This window comes from Onychomys torridus, chromosome 21 (genome assembly GCF_903995425.1).
Source record: "Onychomys torridus chromosome 21, mOncTor1.1, whole genome shotgun sequence".
Lineage (NCBI taxonomy): Eukaryota > Metazoa > Chordata > Mammalia > Rodentia > Cricetidae > Onychomys > Onychomys torridus.
The window spans coordinates 53,661,772-53,672,961 of record NC_050463.1 but is presented as its reverse complement, the minus strand read 5'-3'; the positions used below and the strand labels follow the sequence as shown (position 1 = coordinate 53,672,961).

General features: G+C 41.1%; 1 pseudogene; it reads left to right on the top strand.

Annotated features, from left to right (window-relative positions):
* Positions 1-9,652: 9,652 nt before the first annotated feature.
* LOC118571840 lies at positions 9,653-10,697 on the top strand (annotated as a pseudogene).
* The last annotated feature ends 493 nt before the right edge of the window (positions 10,698-11,190 follow it).

Below are 11,190 nucleotides of genomic sequence, written 5' to 3'. Positions count from 1 at the left end.
TGACCCAAGAATATGGTGTTCTTCCCACTTTACACAGTCCCTGTTTTGCTTTGATCTTAAGATTCTCTTCCTGGGTCTGTACCCTTGTGTTGGGCTCAGGGCTTTCTGCTGTGTAATAGGAATGGCAGTCTACCCTTTGTAGTGGTTCAGTTCCTATAATCAGGAGAGCTATGGTGGAGCAAGACAGGATAGAGGGGGCTCAAGAGATTCTATTGACATCCATGGCCACTGCTTCAGTCTCAGAGGCCTGTCTATGGGCAGGAAACACAAGGTTGTGTAATCATATTCCATATCTACCAGCACATACAGGGGACAGCACTCAAGATGATGATGTGAACAGACCTACACCCTACCCTTGTCCTGAGTTTGATCTTATGTTCTATTACTAGTGTTCAACATCTTAAGAACCCAACTTAGTATAGTACCTAAAAATAGCGACTAATACATCTTGGTATCAAATGTATCATGTTGGCCTCCCATTGATACTGTCAACATATCTACATGTCTATTTTAAATGGAAGACCACAATAATCCAAAGAAAGTAAGGTGCCATTGTATTTCACAAATACGGAAAATGCATGGTAGAAGACACCCAGAAAAGAAAGCTGAGTGCAATAGAGAAAGGGAGGGTTGTAGGGGATATAGAAGTAAAAGCTCCTAAACCATGAAGCAGTTTTGAGGCTTGGCTGGTGCTTGAGCCTTGTCTGAAAGTCAAGTTTTAAGGAATTCCAAAACAAGCAGAATGGTTTGAGTGTCTTCCCCAACATAGTGCCATGAGACTGACTCAGGAGTAGACATGAGAGCTTGAAAATGTCTCTAGATTCATGCATCAGCATCAGTTAAACATGGGTATAGAGGAGAAAAATGTCTCAAGTTTCTGGCTATACAGTTGGTTATTATAGTGATGGTCACAGATCAAGTCAAGGAAGGAAGACCTGATGCAGATGATGAGGCAAATGACATGGTATCTGAGCTCTTGTGAGCAGATGGATTTCCAGGAGTGTTGAACAAGTGGGAGTCACAACCAGGAAAGAACCCCAGGTTCTAGCTTCTATTCAATGTCTCTCCATAGAACTTCCTTTTCCTTGAAATCAAAAGTTCATTTATCCTGAAATGAGAGAACTTATTAATAATACATGTACATGAAGAGTATGGTATATGGATAGTCTCAAAAGACACCTCAAGGTTCTGTATGAAAGACACATCTACCCTGATTCAGTTTGAGTGGTCCTTTATCTGTACTGCCAATGCCACTGTTCAGTCCAGCACGCAATGACACTAACAGGGCAGAAGCCATTTCCTGAAAAATTGTGGATGAACTTGAAAACAACAAAGATGAATAAAAACAGAAGCTCTTTCCCATTCTGTGATTTAAAATACAAGAGACAGGCTGAACACAGGTCTCAGTACACATGCTGAAGTGTTGAGAACATTATGTATTTGCTTCTGCCCCTTTTATTATGGTTGCTATTGTCTACTTTGAATCCATATATATTCTCTTGGTATTTTAAATGTTTTTCTTGTGAGGTTAGATTGACTTTAAGGTTGAATTAGTTTATATGTGTGAGATCTTGTTTCATTCTGATCTTTCTAATTTTAAGTCCATTCTTGATTGTTATAATTTAAAAGCAGGTTTTTATGATGTTAACATATTATCCAGGAATACCTGTTGCTGTAGATTGCATCTGGAGTGGCCTTTCAAAGCCCATATACTGATGGCCCATGGTACCGTACACTATTAGGAGATCTCAAAGCTTTATTTGGTATGGTTTAGTGGGAGGAAGTTAGGCTACCGGGGATGTATCTTTAAAGAGAAATTCTGTCAGGGAATGAGATGAGGAATAAGGTAGAATGGGGGTAGAAGAGATGGCAATAAGGATGGGGATGGGAAGAGTATGAAGATAAGGATATGGGAAGATACCCATATTTCGTTTTTCAATGTAGATGAAAATGAATGAGGGACCTTCCAAAAGTAGCCCAACTCACTTCAAAGCTGGAGCATCAGCATCCTATTATGTTCCAGATTGCATTCAAACTTCTTTCTATTGGGAGGAAGGGAAAGAGGCAGAGCAATTGAGTACATGAGGTAGGGAGAGGGGAGGAAGCTCCTTCCTCCCCAAGGGCTGGGCTGTTGGTGGGAAAGGTGCATTTCCTCCTGATCAGGAAGTGAGATCACTGACTGTAAGACCTGGGCACATCCCTCTTCAGAGTTACTGTAAAGCTTTCTGGACAGTAGCTCTGGTAAGCCAAACCACAGGAATGGGGATGTGTTGGGAAATAGCAAGATGAAACATATTCCTTCTCATCCTTTCACAATATAATTACCATTACAAACTTTCTAGAAAAGGGATCAGAGATAGCCACATGATCCTCAGAATGAACAAGCACTCAGCAGTGCAGATCCAGTGCCTGCTCCGTCTTATATTACACTTGCACTCTTTTGAGCATCCCTAGGTGATTGACTCGTGCCTCCTTCTGAGGAGCCCAGATTCTTTTTTAATTATTGCCCACAGGGTTGCTCTAATGTGCTTCTCCCTGCCTCCCCACCAGCTGCACTCGAATGAAGCTGACCTACACTTGGTGAATTATTGATAAGCAGTGGACGAAGTGAAATTGGGAGACTATGGCCTAGGTTAAATAGAAAACACTTTCCCTGTTTATCTAGCTTTTCAATAAAGTGCTGGTATGAAGCTTTGAAATGTGGGTTGTTGGTATAGCATTGTGAAGCTGGTCTCCACTCTGTAACTTATGTACCATTACATGGGCCATTACTCAGTTGTTTCATGCTGGTGTAAATTTTAGGTGCTTCTTTTCTATATTTTTCTAATGCATCTCAGCTGAAACTAAATTGCAATTATTTTTAGAAGAAAATGTGCCCTCATGGGGATAAAATTTGTATGTGAATGTTTGAATTGATGTGATTGTGTGTAATTTTGGATTGTTATACTGATCTCTTATTTAACCAGACTTTAGCACAGCATTCTTACATGTCACCTGTATACTAACACCCATAGGTAGATGACTTTTGTCCTCAAGTTTTCCAGTCTGCTTTTGTGTCTAGTTCTATGGGTTACAAACAAAATGTTTTTTTCCTCTGTTGAAGTTAAAGGAAAGATACCAGCCCACTTTACACAAAGATACCAGCCCACTATCTTACTGTGGAGGGGCTGAGCAAGCAGTAAAGATCTACATAGCTCACACACAGATGAGGTTTCCAGGTCCTGCTATTGCCTCTGCTGTGGTTGTCTCAGTTTGAGATGAGATGGTAAAAAACATCATTTAGGATTCTTCCTTGATTAATTCCAATGGGAATTTTTATCAGATGTATCATTTTTGTACACCTTAAATTATAGTCTCAAAATGACTTGGGCCCCTGGACTATCCAGCAATTAGTCTGCCATTCACTAGTTTTCTCACCTGTCATTTGGCAGCAGTCTAGGGGAAGGAGGACAAGGCCACTGATGGCTGATGATTTGGATGACTGTATTATAGAGTTCACAAGGACCTCACTAGTGCCTGGATCCATTTGTCTTTCTCATCCACTGTTCACTCATGTCTTAGTAGTTCTTAGCATGTATTTAGCAAACAGTAAATATTTGATCAATTGATGAATATGAAAGGGCAAAGGTGTACATAATCAGCTTCAGATTTAATAACAGCCTTCAGGGCTGGGGATGGGGGGAATGGCACTTATTCCAGTGAACAAGGCATCAGCTGAACCAAATGGGCTAGTTGCCAGGTCATTTCAAGACTACTTACTGTGTCTATACATTTTGTGAAGAAACAAAGAAACCTTAAGACTCCTTTCTGTCCCTAAAAAAATCCATAAGAAGACCACAGGCAAGTGCTAGCAGGCTTTGGCTCCTGTGGTTGTAGTTCTACCTATATACTGTTGTATGTAGGTCTGTTTCCCAAGCCCAGGTTCCAGGCAATGATCCCTTCAAGCTAGAAGCCAGTTATAGGGCATTCCTGGCTAAAAGGAACACCTCTTTTAGAAATTTATTAAAATTTTTAAAATTTCTCAATAGTATTGGAAATTCAAAATACAGTTTTATACTTTGTCATGGCAGTCATGAATTGAATCTATCTTCATAAGGAATGATAAGATCTGAGAGTAACATATTGATAAAAATCACAGACTATTATTACCTTGAGTCCTTTATGGCTCAAAAAGTATTTATACTATTTTTCCCACCACTTACATGCATTTAATTATAATTACACTGTATTTTCCCTAATTTCAATTGCATTATATTTTACCAAAGCACTCAGTTCATCTGGTTCCAGAGGGAGATGAAAGATTGTAAAACTCATATGTCCATGCATCTGTCTTCTACCATGGCTAACATGGCTCTCCTTCTACATGGAAATAACAAAGAACTATGTAAAGACCAGTGTGTATATAGGATAATGGGGGTGAGGTGATACAGAAGTCAGGTTCTGCATTCAAGCCCAGAGGAATGACCCCATAGGGGCAGGATAGGCCTTCTATGTACGCTGGTCAAAGTTTGCCCTCCTAAAATTCAAGCTCATGAATATTATCATTAAAAATGGTTCACTCCTGGAAAAAACAGAAGCTGTGGGCATGGGAACTTGAGGGGGGTTCGGGAGAGTACTGAAAGAGATGAGTGGAAAGGGGTGCTTTTTGGAGTCAGGTAAAAGCTTCCACAAATCTACAAGGACGATCCCAGCTAAGACACCCAGCAACATAGCTTGAACTGGCCATCTTCTGTGATCAGATTGGTGACTACCCCAATTGTCATCAGAGAGCCTTCATCCATTAACTGATGGAAAGAGATACAGGGACCCACAGCCAAACATCAGGCTAAGCACAGGGAATCCTGCTGAAGTGAGGGAGGAAGAATTGTAGGAGTCAGAGGGGCCAAGGGCATGTCATGAAAACCCACAGAAGCATCTAACCTGGCTCATAGGAACTCAGAGTCTGAACCAACAGCCAGGGAGCCTGCACGGGTCTGATATAAGCCCTCTATATGTATGAGGCAGATGTGTAGCTTGCTCTATTTGTGGGACTTCTAACAACAGGAGCAGGGGCTGTCCCTAATATTTTGGCTAGCTCTTGGGAACCTATTCCTCATACTGGATTGTCTTGCCCGGCCAAAATATAAGGGGAGGTGCTTAGTCTTACTGAAACTTGATATGCCATGCTTTGCTGATACCCATGGGAGGCTTGTCCCTTTCTGAAGAGAAACAGAGGAGGAGTAGATTAAGGAGGCATGAAGGGGAGAAGGGGGAAGGGAATGGGAGGAGAGGAGGGAGGTGAAACTGTGGATAGGATTTAAAACAAACAAACAAACAAATAATAGTGGTTCAAATCACAGCATCTGTGTTTGTTTGCACAAGACCACACAAGATCAAATAATTCAACATTCTTGCATGGAGTGGGAAGAAGTTCATGAGACTTCACCCCTAATTGAGGAGCAATGGACCGTTGATGACTTATGGGAGGTGGGGTGGAATGGGGAGAATTTCAGCTTTCTTAAAGAATATGGCTCCTGGTAGGTCAACCACACTCCAGTGGAGGGCTCTACAACCAGAAATATATTGACAGCATAAAGTTGATTCAATGGATTATCAAATAATTTAAAAAAGCATCATAAAGTGGTTCAAAGAGGACACTTGCTCTTGAGGTCTTGTATAAACACATTTAAGATCCTGGAGAAGATAGTTAAATGTTTTGTTCAAAGAACAGTTTCCTTGGGAGGAGGGCATGACAGGCACAGAAGGTTCTAACACCATTCTTTCCATTTAGGGTTCTAAGATAATACTTGAACATTCCTGCATCCACACTCCTGCTGCCATCTTCAGCTGACAAAAGAAACCAGCCACAAGTCTCTGTCACAGGAAAGATCAAGGAAAAGGCCAAAGGAGATCATCTAACAGAATCCAGAGTCCTTTGTAGCTGGAGTTAGAGGCAGTTGTGAGCCACCTGATAAAGGTACTAGTAACTGAACATGGATTCTCTACAAAAGCAGTGTGTACCTTTAACTGCTGATCTGTCCCTCCAGTCTCACCATATTTTTGGATACAAGTTCTCTAATCAAACCTGGGAGGTCACTGATTGGACTGAATTGGCTCACAAATTCCAGGGACCTTCTTGTCTCTGCTCACTCAGCACTTGGATTACATCAAACTGAAGTCTTCCTATTTGTGTGGCATTTTACCCACTGAATCATCTCCCTAGCATCTGGAAAGATTTTCTATCAAGCTACAGAATGAAGTAAAGTCTAATGTATATTATGTATTCAAATGTACTCATTGTGAACTAAAGCCAGGTGGAGAGTGTGATGGAATTATCAATTTACAACAGCAAGTGGGTGCAATAAATTAAATATGATTATGCCTAGGAATATTATTAAAATGTTTCAGATCTACATTAAAAGTTTAGACTTCAAGCATCACGTGCATTTTACTCTACTCCACCTTTCTTTCCATCTTCTCTGAATTTTCTCTAGATCCTCTTATTTATTTATCTATTTTTTTTAGTTCACAATATTCTTTCACTACACTGAATTTGATTTTTTATATCAGGCAGTTATGTCAAGGCCTTTGTGATTTTTTTCACCTTTCTAGGTTTATGTGAAGGGTTTCAGGAAGTCTGTGCTTTCCTTGGGTCTTGGAGGGAGGCATTTTTTTCCTGGTGACTTTTCTAGTTAAAATTTTCTGCTCTGTTTGCCCTGTGTGTCCTTCATTGTATGTTCTAAAGTTCTTGTGGTCAGGTCTTCTTTTTTGGATGCTTATTTATGCAAGTGCCCTAAGCCTGGGTTTAATTCCAGCTTCTTGAGCAAGGATTTATATTTGGGCTGTAAATCAAGTTCAAGCCTACTCAGACAACCACTCCTTTGAGCCTTTGTGTCAGTGTGATCAGGGTCTGTGTGCCAGAGAATGCTGATCTCAGGCTGGAAATCTGCAAGGAAATTATTTATCACTCTTCAAAGTCTCTAGATTGAAGAAACAGTTTTACTCACAGTGTTTTGAAAGCATAGATCTCATTTCTTGCTAACCCTTAAGTAAAAGAAAGGTGTTGTCCTCTGGGTCCACCTTTGTTAGACTGGGTATGAGAAGGTCCAAAGATTACTTCTGGAACTCACAGTTCCAGGACTGGAAACCAAATGCCATCTCTCTACTAAGCTTTCCTATTTTAAATTACTTTTTGTCTTTGTGGTGTTGATAACTTTTCTTTTAATTAATGGATATGTTTAAAGATTCTCTTAGTTGTGTGTCTGGCCTGTCATTGTTTGCAGTTGAAGATTTCCAGGCTGCCAGACCTACAGACTGCTGACAGCCAAAACCATGTGTGTATTTTAATTCTTTGGTCTGCTGCTTCAGTCTTCAATAGAATATATTTCTCTCCACAATAACATGCTCAGTGTAGTTGCCTACATGACGTCAGGTATATTCAGTTGCCTGAACAATTCTGGAGAATGCTTTAGAATGGGAGGGCTGAGAGGACCCCAAGGGAGAGTGTGAGAAGACCCAGGAGAAAGAAGAAATAGGTGGCCAATTTGTAGATCTTGAGGGTCTGTCTGGAGAGGACTGGTGTAAACTGGGTTGAAAGCCTTGGGGAGCTAAAACTCAAAAGGGGCAAGTCACAGGAAAAGGTGCATAGACTGACTTGGAGAAAAAAAAATTCCTGACTTAAGCCTTTGGGAACTGACTCATGAGTTAAGGGCGGCCATTAGTCTTTTTTATATCATACCAAAGTTTGTGATTTACTAACATTAGTTCCTTGGATATCAGCGAGTGCCAGACTGAGGAAAATCTATCATTTGTTAGAGCTTACCTGGCATGGAAACTGAGAGTGGTTTGCCTGTCACACACAAATTGTGTGAGGTTAATAATGCTGCATTTCCTGCTGTCATCATCCATCCGCCTTTCCCCAGTATGGAATCCACCCTACCTCCCCACTGGGCCTCCCCACCAATGCAGAACACACCTTCCTCAGCTGTCTTCAAGCTTACCACAAGTTTGACAAATTCTCTCTCTCTCTCTCTCTCTCTCTCTCTCTCTCTCTCTCTGTGTGTGTGTGTGTGTGTGTGTGTGTGTGTGTGTGTGTGTGTGTTCTGGAAGAAAACTCAGAATTTGTGTGATTTTCAAAATGTACATACAAACAGGAATTCAGGAATTTTAAGTATCTAGTGACTCCAGGTATCCAAGAGCTGTCTAGATGTGCACAGCCCCCATGATGCCTGGTCTCCAGTTCCCAAAGTCTTTGTCAGATGGAGGTCTGAGTTTTAACAAGGCCCAGAGACTGAAGATGGTGGCCATGGACAGTGAGTGAATGGTTTGCCACTCTAGGGCTCATTGACTGAGTACTTTTACTTAAACTGATAATATTTCTGTGATATGCTGACTTAGATTCATTCCTTCCTGTGTTTTCCCAGGAATATTACAGCCACTTCATAGTTTCATTTTAGTGTTTTGATTAGCCTTCATATTAATTTAAATAGTGATTGGACACGTTACAGACTGACCAGTAGTGTGTAAGGGCTCCTTTCCTACCACATCCTAAGCAACATTTGGTTTTGTTGTTGCTACTGTGTGTGTGTGTGTGTGTGTGTGTGTGTGTGTGTGTGTGTGTTTGTGTCGTGCACACATGTAAGTCACAGGAATTGTCACAGGATAGCTTTCAGGAATTAGTCCTCTCTTTCTACCTTGTTGAGATAAGGTCTCTTCTTGTTTCTGTCACTGTGAAGAGTACTCCAGGATTGATGGCTCCAAGCTTTCAGATGATTCTCTTATTTCCGAGAGAGAGAGAGAGAGAGAGAGAGAGAGAGAGAGAGAGAGAGAGAGAGAGAGTTCCTTTAGCTCACATCTCACATTGGCCTTGAACTCATTTCGATATCAAGGTTAGCCTTAAAATTCAGATTTTGCGAACTACTCCATGAGTGCTGGCATTACATCCAGCCTCAGTGTAATTTTGATTTGTGTAATTTGATATTGGTGGCTAAAAATGTTGAACATCAATTAATATGTGCTAATTTTAAAATTTAGCTGTTGAAGCTGCATCTCTGAAAAAAGATGTTACAGTTGAGACGGCTTCTGTTTTTTGTTTGTGTGTTTGAGTGTGCAAGTGTTCACACATTCCTTATACATTTTGTGCCCACTGGGTTCCTCCTCTCAGCTCCTGATGACATGATGCCATTCTCTCTGAACCTCCCAGAATATGTGTCGAGCATCCCCATGCACAAAACTCACCTATATGAGTTAGAATCCTCAGTCTGGTTCAGCCTCTTAGTAACGGACAGCTGTCAGAACAGAGACTAACTTGGCTGAGTGTCAATACCTGTGTCAAGTGAGATAAAGACCCTGACTATCCTGGTTTAGATCATAATGATCCAATGTTTTAGTTTTGTTATTTTATAAATGAATATGACAACAATTCTAGCTCTTATTTATTTAGTTGCAATTTATTGAAGTATTCTTAAAAGACCTACTTAAGAAGAAATCTTAAGTAGCAGCGGCACAAGGTCCTGTATGCAGGTGTTCCCCGTGGCGCAGTGTCTTGGAGCAGCGGCTGCTCTCCCTACAGCATTAGGAAGAGTCCTGTGCGAGTCCAGTGCGAGTTCGTCCGTGGAGGTCTTTCTCATCTTGCTGGGCTGCGGGAAATCGGGCTGAAGCAACTGAGTCCGCAATGGAGAAAACTTCAGAAACTGTTCCTTTGGAGAGGAAAAAGAGAGAAAAGGAACAGTTCCGTAAACTCTTTATTGGTGGCTTAAGCTTTGAAACCACAGAGGAAAGTTTGAGAAACTACTACGAGCAATGGGGAAAGCTCACAGACTGTGTGGTTATGAGAGAACCTGCAAGCAAGAGATCAAGAGGATTTGGTTTTGTAACTTTCTCCTCCATGGCCGAGGTTGATGCTGCCATGGCTGAAAGGCCTCAATTGATGGCAGGGTAGTTGAGCCAAAACGTGCTGTAGCAAGAGAGGAGTCTGGAAAGCCAGATGTCCATGTGACTGTGAAGAAGCCGTTCATTGGTGGAATTAAAGAAGATACTGAGGAACACCACCTTAGAGATTATTTTGAAGAATATGGAAAAATTGACACTATTGAAATAATTACTGATAGGCAATCTGGGAAGAAAAGAGGCTTTGGCTTTGCTGCTTTTGATGACCATGAACCTGTGAATAAAATTGTATTGCAAAAATATCACACCATCAATGGTCACAATGCAGAAGTTAGAAAGGCATTGTCTAGATAAGAAATGCAGGAAGTCCAAAGTTCAAGGAGGGGAAGAGGAGGAAACTTTGGTTTTGGGGATTCTCATGGTGGTGGACCAGGACCAGGAAGCAACTTTAGGGGGAGGATCTGATGGTTATGGAAGTGGACATGGCTTTGGGGATGGCTATAATGGTATGGAGGAGGATCTGGAGGTGGCAATTTTGGAGGTAGCCCTGGTTATGGAGGAGGAAGAGAAGGATATGGTGGTGGAGGACCTGGATATGGCAAGCAGGGTGAGGGCTACAGAGGTAGTTATAACAACTATGGAGGAGGAAATTATGGAAGTGGAAATTACAATGATTTTGGAAATTATAACCAGCAACCTTCTAACTATGGCCCAATGAAGAGTGGAAACTTTGGTGTTGGCAGGAACATGGGAGGACCATGTGGTGGGGGAAACTGTGGTCCTGGAGGAAGTGGAGGAAGTGGGGCTATGGTGGGAGGAGCCGATACTGAGCTGCTTCCTACTTACCGTGGGCTTCACTGTATAAACAGGAGAGGATGAGAACCCAGAGGTAACAGAACAGCTTCAGGTTATCAAAATAACAATGTTAAAGAAACTCCTATCTCGGTCATGCATAAATATGCAGTCATATGGCAGAAAACACCAGAGCAGATGCAGAGAGCCATTTTGTGAATGGATTGGATTATTTAATAACATTACTGTGTAGGAAGGATTGTAAAAAAATGCCTTTGAGACAGTTTCTTAGCTTTTTAATTGTTGTTTTTTTCTAGTGGTCTTTGTAAGAGTGTAGAAGCATTCCTTCTTTGATAATGTTAAATTTATAAGTTTCAGATGACATGTGAAACCTTTTTTAAGATTTTTCTCAAAAAATTTGAAAAGCTATTAGCCAGGATCATGGTGTAATAAGACATAACGTTTTTCCTTTAAAAATTTAAGTGCTCACATAGAGTTAAGAAGCTGTTGTACATTTATGATTTAATAAAA